Below are 14501 nucleotides of genomic sequence, written 5' to 3'. Positions count from 1 at the left end.
TAATAAATGTTTAATTGAGAGTTTAGGCAGTGACTGCTTAAGGACAAATTTCCTTCCTTTTCTCTTTTCCCAAGAATTGTCCTGGATATAGCATTAACTCAGTTGCTTTCTTTGTAAAGCAAAATGTAATTACAACTATGAATCTTTTTTTAGATTGCTTAGTTAAGCATCTGGCTCCAGAGTGAAGCCCTGTAAAGGGCCATCCACTTCTGCTCTGCCCCTGGGAACGCCCTAAGCCTCATGTCCAGTGCCTGAGAAGATGCAGCAGGTACCTGCATTCTCCCTCCCCAGGGGTCTTGGGGCAGGAGTTAGCCTTTTTTGCTCTCATGAACATGCTCTGATATTTATTTGCATCTGGCTTTTTGGAGGCAGGTGAATGAGGCCCACTGGAAGGATGCACGATGACTGTGAGGATCCTGCCCATGACATCATTTCTGCTTCCCCTTCGCTTGTAGGCTTCTGTTTGCTATTTGCCAGAGATGTTTCCAGGTAGATTGCCCTGTGATCTAAGTTCAGCCTATTATCTGCTCCACAATCTAGTGAGTTTGTAGACACAACCGTTTTCTAAAGTTGCCCAGCAAAGTGCTCCTAGAATGGAATCTCTGTCTTTGAAGAGGGTAATAAGTTTTCCTTTCTCCTCTAGGGTCCCTGAGAAGCCGGTAGGCTGGCTTCCATGTGACCTACATGCTCTAGTGCCTCTTTAGGACATGTGGCAGAAATAAGGGTTTATTTGAAATATTTCTTCACAGGAAAAATACACTCTCTATCACACCGAAAGAGTTTGCATAAGTATTCTTAGGGGCCAGCCTAAGCAACGGAAAGCATTGTTCTGAGAGAAATTTAACTGCATTGCAGTTCCCAGATATTTAATACTTTAAAGAGGAAGTTCTAAAATTTAATAGTTGATTTTATTATTACTCTTTGGATGTAATTAACTAGGGATGCACTTTAAATGGCTTTATTCTGGCTATTGAAATGGATTTTATGGTTTACACTGGGGAAAAAAAAATTCTGTCAGACCATGGGCCTCTCCCTTGGTGCACATTATTAGAGTCTTTTTAGAGACAAGCAAGCAATTTTGCTGTCACTGGTCTTGTTCAAATAGAGTATGTTTATCTATGCAATACTCTTGGGAAAGGGTGTCAAAAAAGGATCACCAGTTAGCAGCTGACATAGCTCCTGCATACACGTCGAAAGAGCTCCTCAAATAGCAAATGAACACATATATTTCATTTTTTATGTGGCTGATAAAATGTTATATCATTAAGTCAAAAGAACATATTTGTCCCGTCTAAGTTGACTTTCGAACTAGCTTTCACTTCTAATACAAATGAGGGCCTTGCAGCTCAACAGAGGATGTTCTGCGGAAACCAAACAGCCGTTCAGGACTTGAGGGAAAGCAGGTCTTTAAACATTGAGCACCAGTTCTTTAATGGGCTGTCGGCAAATCCCCAATCGGTTCTCAGGTATTTAAATACCAGTAGGCTACACAGAAAACAAGCCTTCCTGGATGTTTAGTTTAACTTGTGTATTGTTTTATTTCAAATACTGAATTCTCATCTAATTACTCTGTCAAATCAAAGTGTCCATTCACTTATGTATTCAAGAAATAAATATTGAACAACAAACAACAAATATATAGTAGGCACCATTCTGGGCTCTTGCAAAAGGGCAGACAAAACAAACAAGATGCCTACCCTTAAGGAAGTTACAATTTGGTGAAGTTGTTAAACAAACAAGCATGCAGTAAACCTATCAGAAATGCTATGAAGAAAGATGTTGTTTATTGGAGTCAGAGAGAACTAAGGCCTCAGCTTTTTCTTTTCTTTTTTTGAGACAGAGTTTTGTTCTTGTTGCCCAGGTTGGAGTGCAATGGCACGATCTCGGCTCACTGAACCTCCATCTCCCAGGTTCAAGCGATTCTCCTGCCTCAGCCTCCTGAGCTGGGATTACAGGCATGCACCACCACACCCAGCTAATTTTGTATTTTTATTAGAGACGGGGTTTCACCATGTTGGCCAGGCTAGTCTCGAACTCCTGACTTCAGGTGATCCACCCACCTTGGCCTCCCAAAGTGCTGGGATTACAGGCGTGAGCCGCCACACCCGGCCAGCTTTTTCATCTACATAATGTAAATGATGATACCTACTTTAGAGTTTGAGAATTGAATGAAACTAGAGACTGCAGATAAGTTTCTTAATGTAGTGCTCCATTTGAGGTAAGATATAATTGACTGCATAGGGAGGATAAATGGCATATTTGTTATGACTTTAAAATTTGGTAAGAGTACTCCAGGACAGAAGTTCAGTCTTCACATTTTGAGATGCTGTTATAGAGACCAGGAACTAATCATTCTTGCCATTTATTTACAAAAGTAATCATGACAGTTTACCAATTAGTTTCTCCTAAAGTACAAAGTATTAATTTGGCATGATTAATCATTTTCTCATTCTTAGAATACAACTTGTTTTATCTACATTCAAGAATAATATTGATAAATTTAAAGTATATCAAAACAACAAACTAAAACCCAAGCTTTCTCCTTCCAGATGTATGTATGGAATCATGATGTGCATACAGTCATCCCTCGGTATCTACAGGGGATTATTTCCAGGACTGCCCTTGGACACCAAAATCCATGGATACTCAAGTTCCTTACATAAAATAGCATAGTATTTGTACATCACCTACACACATCCTCCCATATATAGTTTAAATCATCTCTAGATTACTTGTAATACCTAATACAATGTAAATGCCATATAAATAGTTGTTACACTGTATTTTTATTTTGTACTATATTTTATTGTTGTATTATTACTTTTTATTGTTTTTTCTTCTCAAATATTTTCCATTTGTAGCTGGTTGAACCTGAGGATGTGGAACTCTTGGATATAAAGGGCTGACTATATTCACCTGGTGTTTTGCTTACAAATTATTTCAGTTCCTTTGAATGGCATAGTCGTTTGGGGGGCCTTTTCAAGGAATCTTTCACAATGGAAACTCACACTTTCACTCCAGCCTCAGTTTAGATTCTTTTATAAAGCACTTGATTCTTAGGGTTCTTTTTCACCCCCTGAAACCTGGAGAAATCCCTGACTTGGGATACCCTACTCCCTAGATGTGATGGTTACTTTTATGTGTCAACTTAGCTGGGCTAAGAGATGTCCAGACAGCTAGTAAAATGTTATTTCTGCATGTATCTGTATATTAATCCATTTTCATGCTGCTGATGAAGACATATCCAAGACTGGGTAATTTCTAAAGAAAAAGAGGTTTAATGGACTCACAGTTCCACATGACTGGGGAAGCCTCACAGTCATAGCAGAAGGTGAAAGTCACATCTTGCAGAGCGGCAGACAAGTAGAATGGAAACCAAGTGAAAGGGGTTTCCCCTTATAAAACCATCAGATCTCATGAGACTTATGCACTACCATGAGAACAGTATGGGGGAAACTGCCCCCATGAATCAACTATCTCCCACTGGGTCCCTCCCACAACACGTGGGAATTTTAGAGTTCCAATTCAAGATGAGATTTGGGTGGGACACAGCCAAACCATGTCATTCTGTAAGGGTGTTTCTGGAAGAGCATAGCATTTGAACCAGCAGACTGAGTAAAGAAGGTCAGCTTCACCAATGTGGGAGGCATCAGCCAATCTGCTGAGGGCCCAAGTAGAGCAAAAAGATAGAAGAAGGACAAATTCCATCTCTCTGAGCTGTAACATCCAGCCATCTTCTGCTTTTCTCAGATATTGGTGCTCCTGTTTTTTTTGGCTTTCAGACTCAGACCAGGCCTTCACCATAGGCTTCCCTGGTTCTTGGGCCTTTTTGGACTTCAGGCTTCAGATGGAATGACTGAATAATTATACCTCCAGCTTTCCTGGGTCTCCGGCTTTCAAAGAGTGGATCATGGAGACTTCTCAGCCTCCATAATCACGTGAGCTGACTCCCATAATCTCTCTCTCTCTCTCTCTATATATATATGTATAAAATATATATGTAAATATATATGTAAAAATATGTATATATGTACATGCTCTAGTGCCTATATATGTGTATGCAATGTGTGTATGTGTGTGTGGTGTGTGTGTGTTTCCTCTTGGCTCTGTTTCTCTGGAGAATGCTAACTAAGACACTAGAGATTTGTTCACCATTTACTATGTGCCCCAATTATATTTAATTTAATCATCAAATAGCCCTGTGAGGTGGGTATTATCATTTGCATTTTTTAAAGATGAAGACACAGAAGCTCAAGGAGGTTAAGCAGCTTGCCCAGGGTTAAAAAGCTAAAAAGTCGCTTAGACAGAATTTGTACTTATCTCAATTACGTTCACCATTAATTGGGTGCCTGCTGTTTCAGACTTGTGCTGGGCTAGGTGGTGATGATATACCATTGAAGGAGACAGATGTGGAGGAAGCAGATGGTTAAATAAGTAACTAGAAGTGTGATGCTGCTGTGAGAGGGAGACACAGAGGGGGAGTAGAAGCATGTGACAAGGGGACCTATTGTTGGAGGCTTCTGTGCAGAACACCACTGAGATCCAAAGGGTGAGGTAGGTAAAAGGGTCTTGGAAGGATGTGGTCATAGGCTGGGGGAGAGGGTGGCCTAGGTGAATGGAACAGCATGTACAAAAGATCTAAGGCACAAAAGAACATGGTGTGTCTTCACCAAAAGAACTGTGGAAAGGTAATTGTATGTGGAGTTTCAAGACCAAGAGGGACTCACACATCCTCACATCCTGGATGTGATGAAGGAGAGGATGAAGGAGAAGGGAAGAGACCAAGTCACATTGGGCCTGGAAGGCTTTCTTAGGCTTTGGACTTTATCCTAATCCCAACAAGAAGTCATTAGAGGACTTTAAGCTGGGAAGCAATTGAATCATATTTGAATATTTTTAAAGATTATGCTGACTACTTGTAGAGAATGGAGTGGGAAGGGGTACACCTAAGGAAGCAAGATGACTAATTATGAGTCTATTTCAATAGTCCAGGTAGAAAATAATGGCAGTTTGGACCAGGGTGGTGGTGGGGGAGATGGAAGTGAACACATTCTATAAATATTTAGTAGGTAGACCTATGGATGGAACACTTTAATTGTAAGTAGTAGAAACTGATTTAAAAGTACTGACTTACTGGCTTATATAACTGCAATATGTAGAGATGAGGCTGGGTTTAGGCAAAGCTCAGTAAACTCTCGAGGAGACTGCTTTCTGTTTGGCTCTCTGTTTTACCCTCTGCCATATATGTTTTATCTTAAAGGGACTTCCCCCATGCCCCATGCTCCCAATGTAGCTGCCAGTGGCTCCAAGGTTACATGCTTCTTTCTTTTCACCCTGTTTGAAAGAAAGCATCTTTGTTCCAGCATTCTCAGCAGAAGTCTCAAGTCTCACTCTAATTGGACCAATTTAAATCTCATGCACATTTCTGAGCAAATTATTGAAGCTAGAAAGATGGAATGCTCTGACTGACTTAGCTCAAGTCATGAGCTCTGCTTCTAGAGCTGTGGTGTTGGCTTTTCTGAAACCGTGGTTCCCCAGATTGGAAATGGAGATGGTTGAGAAGAAAGAAGGGAGGAGTGCATGCTGGAAATGAGCAAAGGTCTTTTCTCTTATGGATTGAATGTCAGTCAGAGTTTAGGGAAAAGAACGTAAGGATGACCATCTTCTAGTGGTATCTCTCATTGAGGAGGGGAGCAAGAGAACCAGCTTTATGAAGGAAGATAATGAGTTCTGTTGTGTTTGCAGGGCTGGAGAAACATTCAAGGGGCGATGTCAACCAGGCAATTGCATGGGTTAGCTGAAAGCCCAGAATGGAGGTCCTGGATGAAGAGAGATTTGTGTGTTGTTGGCTTACCTGATCCCAAAACTTGTGCTGTTAATTTGAGGCATATTTTACATCATTATTAAGGACCAACCAGCAAAAAGATGAGACTGCCTTCATGATGGTGGGGATTTGGCATTGTTGTGAGGAAGATTCCAAGGTAGTAGCTCCAAATGGACTGCAGTCTGGTCAATTGCCACAGCAAGTCTCAGCGGATGAGGGACATTTAATCACGCAACTGTTATATATCTCACTCACATATTATTTTAATGCTCACAATTATTACTTTCCCCATTTTATAGATGAGAAAGCTGAGTCATAAAAAGATTACACCTGAGGTCATAGAGCTTGAAGAGTAGCACTGGGATTTGAACCAAGAAAGTCTGACCTGGAGTCCGTAGTCTTAATTTCTATACATACTGCTCTGCTCAGGAGGGAAATGGCTAAGATGGGCATCAGTCAATCAGGTGTTTTTAAACACAAAGCCAAATGGTTGCTCTCATCTATTCGTAGTTCCTGCTGGGATGCTGGTCTCTGGGGTTTGAATTACCTTTGAGGGGTACGGCCCTAGAGGCGAGCATTCCTGTTTACAGTGATCATCTAGACCCCAGCATGGCAAGCGGGGGAAGAACCCTTCATAGTCCAAGGTATGAAACCACTGAGCAAACCAGATGATACAAGTAACCACGAATGGGGTTTGTGATTGAGGATTCTGGGCCTCTGGAGCCTTCTCTTGCCCCATTCTTGCTAATTCTTCATCCTTTCTAAGCCATTTTTGACAGCATGACAGAACCGGGGAAGGTAAAATGAGGTATATGGCCCTCTGACTTTTTCCTTAAGCAAAACAGAAATGATAGCTCTGTCCTGTCATTTTGTATTATCTGTGGCTCTTTGTTACCATTAGCATGGATAATTAAGAGCTGAGGATAAACCCTCTTTTTTGTGAAATTACTTATTTTTATCCACTGATGTACAATATCCCTAACATTTTTCCCTTTTAATGAATGATATAAACAAGCAGGAGGAAAAAAATAACGCTCATAGCAAGCAATCCTGTGAATTCCCTACATTATTTAGTGAGAAGATTTTTTCTCCCTGAATCAGATGTTGATCATAATGGTCAAAATAATCCTTGGTACTTTCTCTAGGCTTGCTCATTATCATTCAATATGTTCAACAGAATTATTAAATTTAAAATAATATGGTGCACCTGGTTGAGATGACGGTGAGAGATTTGGCTTCCTGTCTCTTCGTTAAGGATGAATTCAGCCCTAGGGTGTACTATGAACTTGGCAAATAGCATTATAATAGTGAGAGAATATTGCCTATTGGGTAGCAGGAGTTGATGATTAAATTTAAGTGTGTACTGTCCACATAAAACAAATAACGCATTTTTTTAAAACTTTTACTGTGAACATTCATCACTGGTGCTGAAGATGCACAGTTGCTAATTATTGTGTTTTTAACTTGTAACATACTGTAAATTTTGTATAATACTACTGTGACCTTATACAGAATAGAAAAGATGACAGGAGGCATATAATTATTGTATGGGGAAGAAATGCCTATAATTATCTACTATTTTTAGGAATAACGTGCATGGCCTCTTAATTTACATAAGCTTTAGACATTCACACATTTTCTGTCTTTGCTTGTGGATGATAAATTTTGCTCAAATGAAATCAGAAGACATACTGTTAGATGAAGAGTTAGCCAACTGCGAGCTTGGTTACAATGAACAACACAAGCTTTGGTGCCAGCTAAAAAAGGGAGCGTTTATTTGGATGGAATTTGTTTAAGGCAAGATTCAAAACATTAAAAAAAAAAACAACAGCAACACCATATTACTATATTGAGGCCTGATAACATGTGATTATTTTTTAGAGAATTGGTTAAATTATCTTGTGGAAAAGCATTAACCTAACAAAGAGAAAACCTCTAGGATATTTATCACATGGAGGGTGATTATGACAGCATGTTCTTATTAGAGATGAATGTTTTGCACTCATTAAGGTTACCTCTTGAGTGCTCACGGGTGCAAAATGCTTTGCAGTGAAGTACTACAGTTCTGCTGTCCTGTGAGCACTTGCTGTTACCTGGAGGGTTTAATTCCAAACTGAGGGGCCTCTCTAAAAGATCCAGCACTGGTGGAGCCTGCATCAGAGCCATTGGACAAATGGAAGGGACTGGGAGGTTTTCAAGTCCAACACTCCAGGGACACATCCGCAAGAATTGAGGGTGATGTCAAGAACCCTCTGGTTTCCTAGTGTGGAGTAGCAGGTAGGAAGGACAAGGATGGGCTTGGTCCCTGAGGATCTGCAAGTGAGCCCCACTTGAAGGAAATCAATACGTATGATTCTAAACTCAAACTGTAGGCAAACCTGAACTCAAGCTCCTCACTTTATGGGGATTTTTCACTGTAAAAATAATTAAAACATGACTTCCTCCCAAGTAGAAGTTTTCCTGAAACACATAAGAGTGTTTGTGTTTGTTTCATTTTTTTTTCTAGAAAATGACTATAGCTTTTACTAGCTTACCAGAAATGACAAATATGCATTTACTTATTTATTTATGAGACAGGGTCTTGCTTATTGTCCAGGCCAGAGTGCAGTGGTGCAATCACTAGGAGCCTCGACCTCCTAGGCTCAAGCAATCCTTTTGCCTCAGCCTCCCATGTAGTTGGGACCATAGGTGCATGCCAGTACATCTGACTAATTTTTAATTTTTTTTATAGAGACAGAGTCTCACTTTGTTGGCCAGGCTAGTCTTGAATTCCTGGGCACAAACGATCCACCTATCTCTGCCTCCCAAAGTGCTAGGATTACAGGTGTGAGCCACTATGCCAGGCCTATAATTATAATTTAAAAGATTGCATACAACTGTTTAAAAATAGCCTAAGAAACCAGCCTGGACACAAAAACCTCATCTCTACAGAATACACAAAAAAATTAGCTGGATGTGGTAACATGTACCTGGGGTTCCAGCTACTGGAGGCAAGGGGTGCTGAGGTGGAAGGATCGCTTAAGCCTGAGAAGTGGAGGTTGTGGTGAGGCGAGATGGTGCCACTGCACTCCAGCCTGGGTGACAGAGTGAAACCCTGTCTCAAAAACAAACAAAAAACAAACAAACAAGAAACAAAACAAAAATATCCTAAGAAAGATATAGCTTCTCTCAAACCCCTCTTCCCTTCCCCAACATTTTAAAATCTAAGGCATGGCAGAAAAGCAAATTCAAATTCTTGGCTGATTGAGGCATAGCCAATTTTGGTTGATTGGGGTTTTAAGAGGGCCATGTAAGAGATAATTTTAAGTGGTCAGGAGTCAGCAAGATATGTAGATATGCATCATATCCAAGGCCTCAGCGTGCGTATGCACCTTACATTTGGTTTGTTTGAATCAGGATTTGAAGAAGGTTTACCTATTGCATTGGGAGGTATATATATATATACACATATATGTATATATATATTCCCCCCCACACCACCCCAAGAGAGAGTCTTACCTTATTACCCAGGCTGGAGTGCTGTGGCATGATCTCGGCTCACTGCAACCTCTGCCTCCTGGGTTCAAGCAATTCTCCTGCCTCAGCCTCCTGAGTAGCTGGGATTTCAGGCAACTGTGATCACACCCAGCTAATTTTTGTATTTTTGGTAGAGATGGGGTTTCACCATGTTGGCCAGGCTGGTCTCGAACTGCTAACCTCAAGTGATCTGCCTGCCTCAGCATTCCAAAGTGCTGGGGTTACAGTGTGAGCCCCGCGTCTGGCTGGGAGGTGTATCTTTTGAGTCTCTTAATCTATAGGCTCGTCTTCCCATTCTTTTTTCCCCTTGTAATTTATTTGCTATAGAAACGTATTCATTTGTCCTGTAGAGTTTCCCACATACTAGATGCTATTTATTTTATCCTTGTGGTATCATTTAACAGATTTCTCTGTCACCTGTATTTCCTGTGGGCTGATAATCTTGATTAAGTTCAGATTTGGATTTTTGGCAAGATTGCTTCATAGGTGGTATTGCATGCTTTTGTCAGGAGGCACATAACACCTGTCTCTCTTTTTGTGTCTCTTTTTTTGCGATGTTAGCAACAGTTGACTATCATAGCCTAAATCCATTATTTTTTTGAGAATTGCAAAATGGTTATAATTCTATCGTCTCATTCACATTTTTTAGCTAGACTACTTTGATGGTAAGAAACTTTCCTTCATCAACTATTTGGTTACCTAGGGTATAACTGGTTTGACTAAAGCTGTCTCCTCCTCCTGTAAACTTCTCCTCTTTTTGTGGTAAAATGCCTTGAACGTTGAAGATAAAGACATCTTCATGGATTTTCAGTGAGATACTGGAGTGTAGAGATAAGCTTAGAATGTAGAGATCAGCTTAGAGATGTTGAAGTATAGAGATCAACTCAGCCCCTTCAAACTTTACATCATCTGCTCTTTTGAAACAGCAATGATAGGGCCAGGTGCAATGGCTCATGCCTATAATCCCAGCACTTTGGGAGGCCAAGGCAGGTGGATCACTTCAGGTCAGGAGTTCAAGACTAGCCTGGCCAACATGGCAAAACCCCATCTCTACTAAAAATACAAAAATTAGCCAGGTGTGGTGGTGCACGCCTGTAATCCCAGCTAGTTAGGAGGCTGAGCGGGGAGAATCGCTTGAACTTGGGAGGTGGAGGTTTCAGTGAACCGAGATCGTGCCACTGCACTCCAGCCTGGGTGACAGAATAAGACTCTATCTCAAAAAAAAGAAAAAAAAAAAGAATTAATGTAATGTACGTTAAGTAAACCTTCAAGAAAAGATTTTTGTTATTTTTATGTAAAAATGCTTTGTTATTAGAAGTGCTATGCACATTTATTATTATTTTTTTTTTTTTTGAGGCGGAGTCTTGCTCTGTCACCCAGGCTGGAGTGCAGTGGCCGAATCTCAGCTCACTGCAAGCTCCGCCTCCCGGATTTACGCCATTCTCCTGCCTCAGCCTCCCGAGTAGCTGGGACTACAGGCGCCCGCCACATCGCCCGGCTAGTTTTTTTTGTATTTTTTAGTAGAGACGGGGTTTCACCGTGTTAGCCAGGATGGTCTCGATCTCCTGACCTCGTGATCCGCCCGTCTCGGCCTCCCAAAGTGCTGGGATTACAGGCTTGAGCCACCGCACCCGGCGCAAATTTATTATTATTAAAAGCAATGCTTCCCATGAACTGTATCTTCTTGGTGTTTGGAATTGTCTTCTGCTTCAAAGTGCTTTAGAAGTGATTAAAAAGATGAGATTGTGGGTTTAGTACTCACCAACTGAGGATCAACACTGCTAGGATGCCAGTCTGGTTTGACTTGCTTCCTCTGGCCCTGGCGCTGGCTGAGTGCTGGCTAGGGGAGAGGCCCTGGATGAAAGATGTCCTGGCAGCAGGAGCACTAACACTCACTCTTGAGCCAGGAGGTAGGCGTTAATGTCTGTAGCTGGATTTCTAGCAGTGGAGATATTTAACACCCTCCCAGGATCCAGCAACCCTCTCTTTAAACCTAATTTGGCAAGTGAAAGAGAGAAAGAGTATTTCCAGTTGAACAGTTGAGAAAGTACATAAAGCTCTGTGCCACGAAGACAGAAGCCAGTTATTGGAGACTGAACACTATATGGAGAAGGAATCTTTTTTGATTGCATTGTCTAGAGAGTTACTCTGATGGGACTTTTCTTAGCAGATCTCACTCAATATGGGCCAGTGGGGCATGCTGGGAAAGTAGTGGCTCTAGGGCAGTGTAAGGATATATGAGGTTCAGGACAGGTTGGAAATCCACGTCTGAATGCAGCCGGAAATACAATACTGTGACTAGCATGGTTGTCTGAATGGTTCTGTTCCCAGGAGGACCAGAAGTTCCCTGATGTGGGTTGTAGGGGAAAAGGACAAATGGGAGAACTCAGAGGAACCAGTCCCTCAGGAGAAAGAACAGGGAGTAAAGTGCCTCGTCCAAGTTGCCCCGTGAAGCTGAGCCCAACCAGCTTGAGGTCAATTTGGAGGATGCTATGGTCATCCTAGTTACAAAGTTCATGGTAGAAGTCAGGTCACTCCAAGAATGAACAAAAGCTCCTCTTTTTTCAGGGTTTAACTGACGGCAATGGCGAATTTTGGTTTAGACTGAGCTTGAAATATGCTTGTTTTCTCTCCAAAGCTGAGGCCCATTTGCACAACAAGCAAAAAGACAAGGTAAATAACTTCTGTTTAGACTTTCCAAAGTCTGTTTCTCTAGATGACATCTCAAGAACTCTATGACATCACCTCACCTGGGAGTGAACCCAAACACTGAGGATCCTTTCAACATCAAAAAAGGGTCACTTCTTTGAAATGTGATGACTCCCTAGGACGACTTTCTCATTTAAATTACATAGATATCAGAGGAGCCCAGGCCAGGAGGTGAAGCAGAGCAAACTCACACTCTTTGACTACAAAAGCAAATGCATATTTTTGATGAGCCTGCAGTGGCTGCCTTTGCATGCTTAGAACGACGTTTTCCTCCCTGTTTTGCCTACAAGGAATGTTGTAAGCAGGCATAAACAAATGCCTTCATTATTTATCCTAGTCTCACTGCACTAAATCTTTGTACGTGGGAAATTTGCTATTTTGTTTGGCTGGCAATTGCTTAAGCTAATGGGCCATGAGAGTCTTTCTCAGGGTTGCATCTTGGGATTGTTCTAGTGCAAGTGAACACCCATTAGATTGAAAGTTGTTATAAAAATTGAAGCCATGGGATTGGGTAAAAACTTCTTCATCACCCTCACCTCTGGCACCTTGTAGCCCAGGTTCTACTGTGATTGGAAGAATAATTGGCCGGGCGTGGTTGGCTCACACCTGCAACCCCAGCACTTTGGGAGGCCAAGGCGGGCGGATCACAAGGTCAGGAGATGGAGACCATCCTGGCCAACTTAGTGATACTCTGTCTCTACTAAAATCTACAAAAATTAGCCAGGTGTGGTGGTGCGTGCCTGTAATCCCAGCTACTCAGGAGGCTGAGACAGGAGAATCACTTGAACCAGAGAGTCGGAGGTTGCAGTGAACCGGGATCACACCACAGCACTCCAGCCTGGTGATAGAGCTGTGGCCAAGTGTGTCAGAGAGCCCTGGATGAATATCTTGCTGGAAACCAGACTAATGGGCAGTCTTCTCTCCAAGTTTTTTGTTTTGTTTTATTTCATATTTAGAATTATCCTTCCTAATACAGAAGAAATGGTATTGAACAGCAGGTTTTCCAAATAAAATCTCTGGTTTGGATGATTATTAAATACCTTGTTTTATGTCATGCTGAGAAAAAGTCATTGACTACTCTTTCTACTCTTCCTGCTCTTCCTTTTCATGAAACTCCCAGAGACTCGGCTAGAGAACCAGATGGAGTGGACATCTAGCCATCTGTCCCCAAGCTGCAACTTTCCTGATTCTCTTTGCTTTCGTCGATGAATGGCACCACCATTGTCCTAATGCAGGAATATGGATACCTATTTCTGAAGATTCATCCTTTGTTATTCCTCCCAAATATGGCTAGACCTTTTCACTTCTGGTTACAGTATATTTTAGGGTGCATTCAGATTCAATTTCCAACCTGTCCTGAACAACATATTAACATTACTCTACTACAGAGTAGTACAGAAGGCCTACAACCTCCATATGCATCTCAACTCCTCTTTCTGCCACTGCAGTGCAGTGCCCATGGCCTATAGTTACCTATGTGGGCTGAGTACTATACTCAGTGTTTCCTACGGGTCTTTTCATCTGATGCAAATAACTATACTAAGAGGTAGGCACTCTTTTTGTACCAGTTTCCAGGTACTTTGCTCATAGTCACATAGCTAGAAGAACTGGGATTTGAATCAAGGTATTTGCATTTATCATTCCAATTCTTCACCCCTTCCTGTGTCCTTACCTTTTGCCATGTGACTTTGTGGTTCCCCTATGAAGAAGTGGAATCCATTTTCCCACCCCTTGATTCTAAGCTCAACCATGTGACTTGCTTTGGCCAATGGGATGTTAATGGATGTGCTATAAACAGAAGCTTTAAAGGAATGCTTGCGTATTTCTGTTTGCACTCTTGTCCTCTCCTATGACCATGAAGAAAAACACGTCCAGACCAGCCCATTGGAGGATGAAAGACTCATGCATCAGATCTAAGTCATTCCAGTTGTCCCAGCCTTGGCTATCTATGGTCAGCTTACAACCAGCCAATCTTCAGACTTGTGAGACCAACCAAGACAGCAGAGCTGCCCAGCTGCCTAGCCTCCAAAATCCATTACATAATAATTTTCAATTATGTCATCTTTCTGCTAAAATCCAACCTATCAATCAGTTAATCAATCTACCCATCTTTTAATAATTGCATGTTGCCTAAAGATGAGATACAGACTTTTGGGTTCCTATCTGGCATGTAAAGACCTTAGAAGTAGCTGCTCCACCCTAAAAACAAGTAAAAATCTGACCAAGCTGAAAAACCAACAATTCTTTTTAGATCTGTCAGGAAGTGAGGTTACAGGGTAAATCATTGCCCTTTAAACCAGGGAAACAGACAGACAGACACAAAGAATGACAACTTACCAAAGTAGAAACCCACAAGCAGAAACTTATAGAAACCCATGCTGGGATATGAAAAGCTGAACTGAAATTGATTATACAAAAGCTCAGTGTGGACAAATCTGTGAATTAAAAACTC

General features: G+C 41.5%; 1 long non-coding RNA gene across 1 annotated transcript; it reads left to right on the top strand.

Annotated features, from left to right (window-relative positions):
* Positions 1–3788: 3788 nt before the first annotated feature.
* On the top strand, positions 3789–13830 carry LOC117092245. Its single transcript, XR_004440692.1, has 3 exons — positions 3789–3938; positions 11909–12013; positions 13170–13830. It is a non-coding gene; the product is annotated as an uncharacterized LOC117092245 (long non-coding RNA).
* The last annotated feature ends 671 nt before the right edge of the window (positions 13831–14501 follow it).

The sequence above is a fragment of the Trachypithecus francoisi genome, unplaced genomic scaffold, assembly GCF_009764315.1.
Source record: "Trachypithecus francoisi isolate TF-2019V2 unplaced genomic scaffold, Tfra_2.0 Lachesis_group12, whole genome shotgun sequence".
Classification (NCBI taxonomy): domain Eukaryota; kingdom Metazoa; phylum Chordata; class Mammalia; order Primates; family Cercopithecidae; genus Trachypithecus; species Trachypithecus francoisi.
This window is presented reverse-complemented; position numbering and strand designations above follow the sequence as displayed.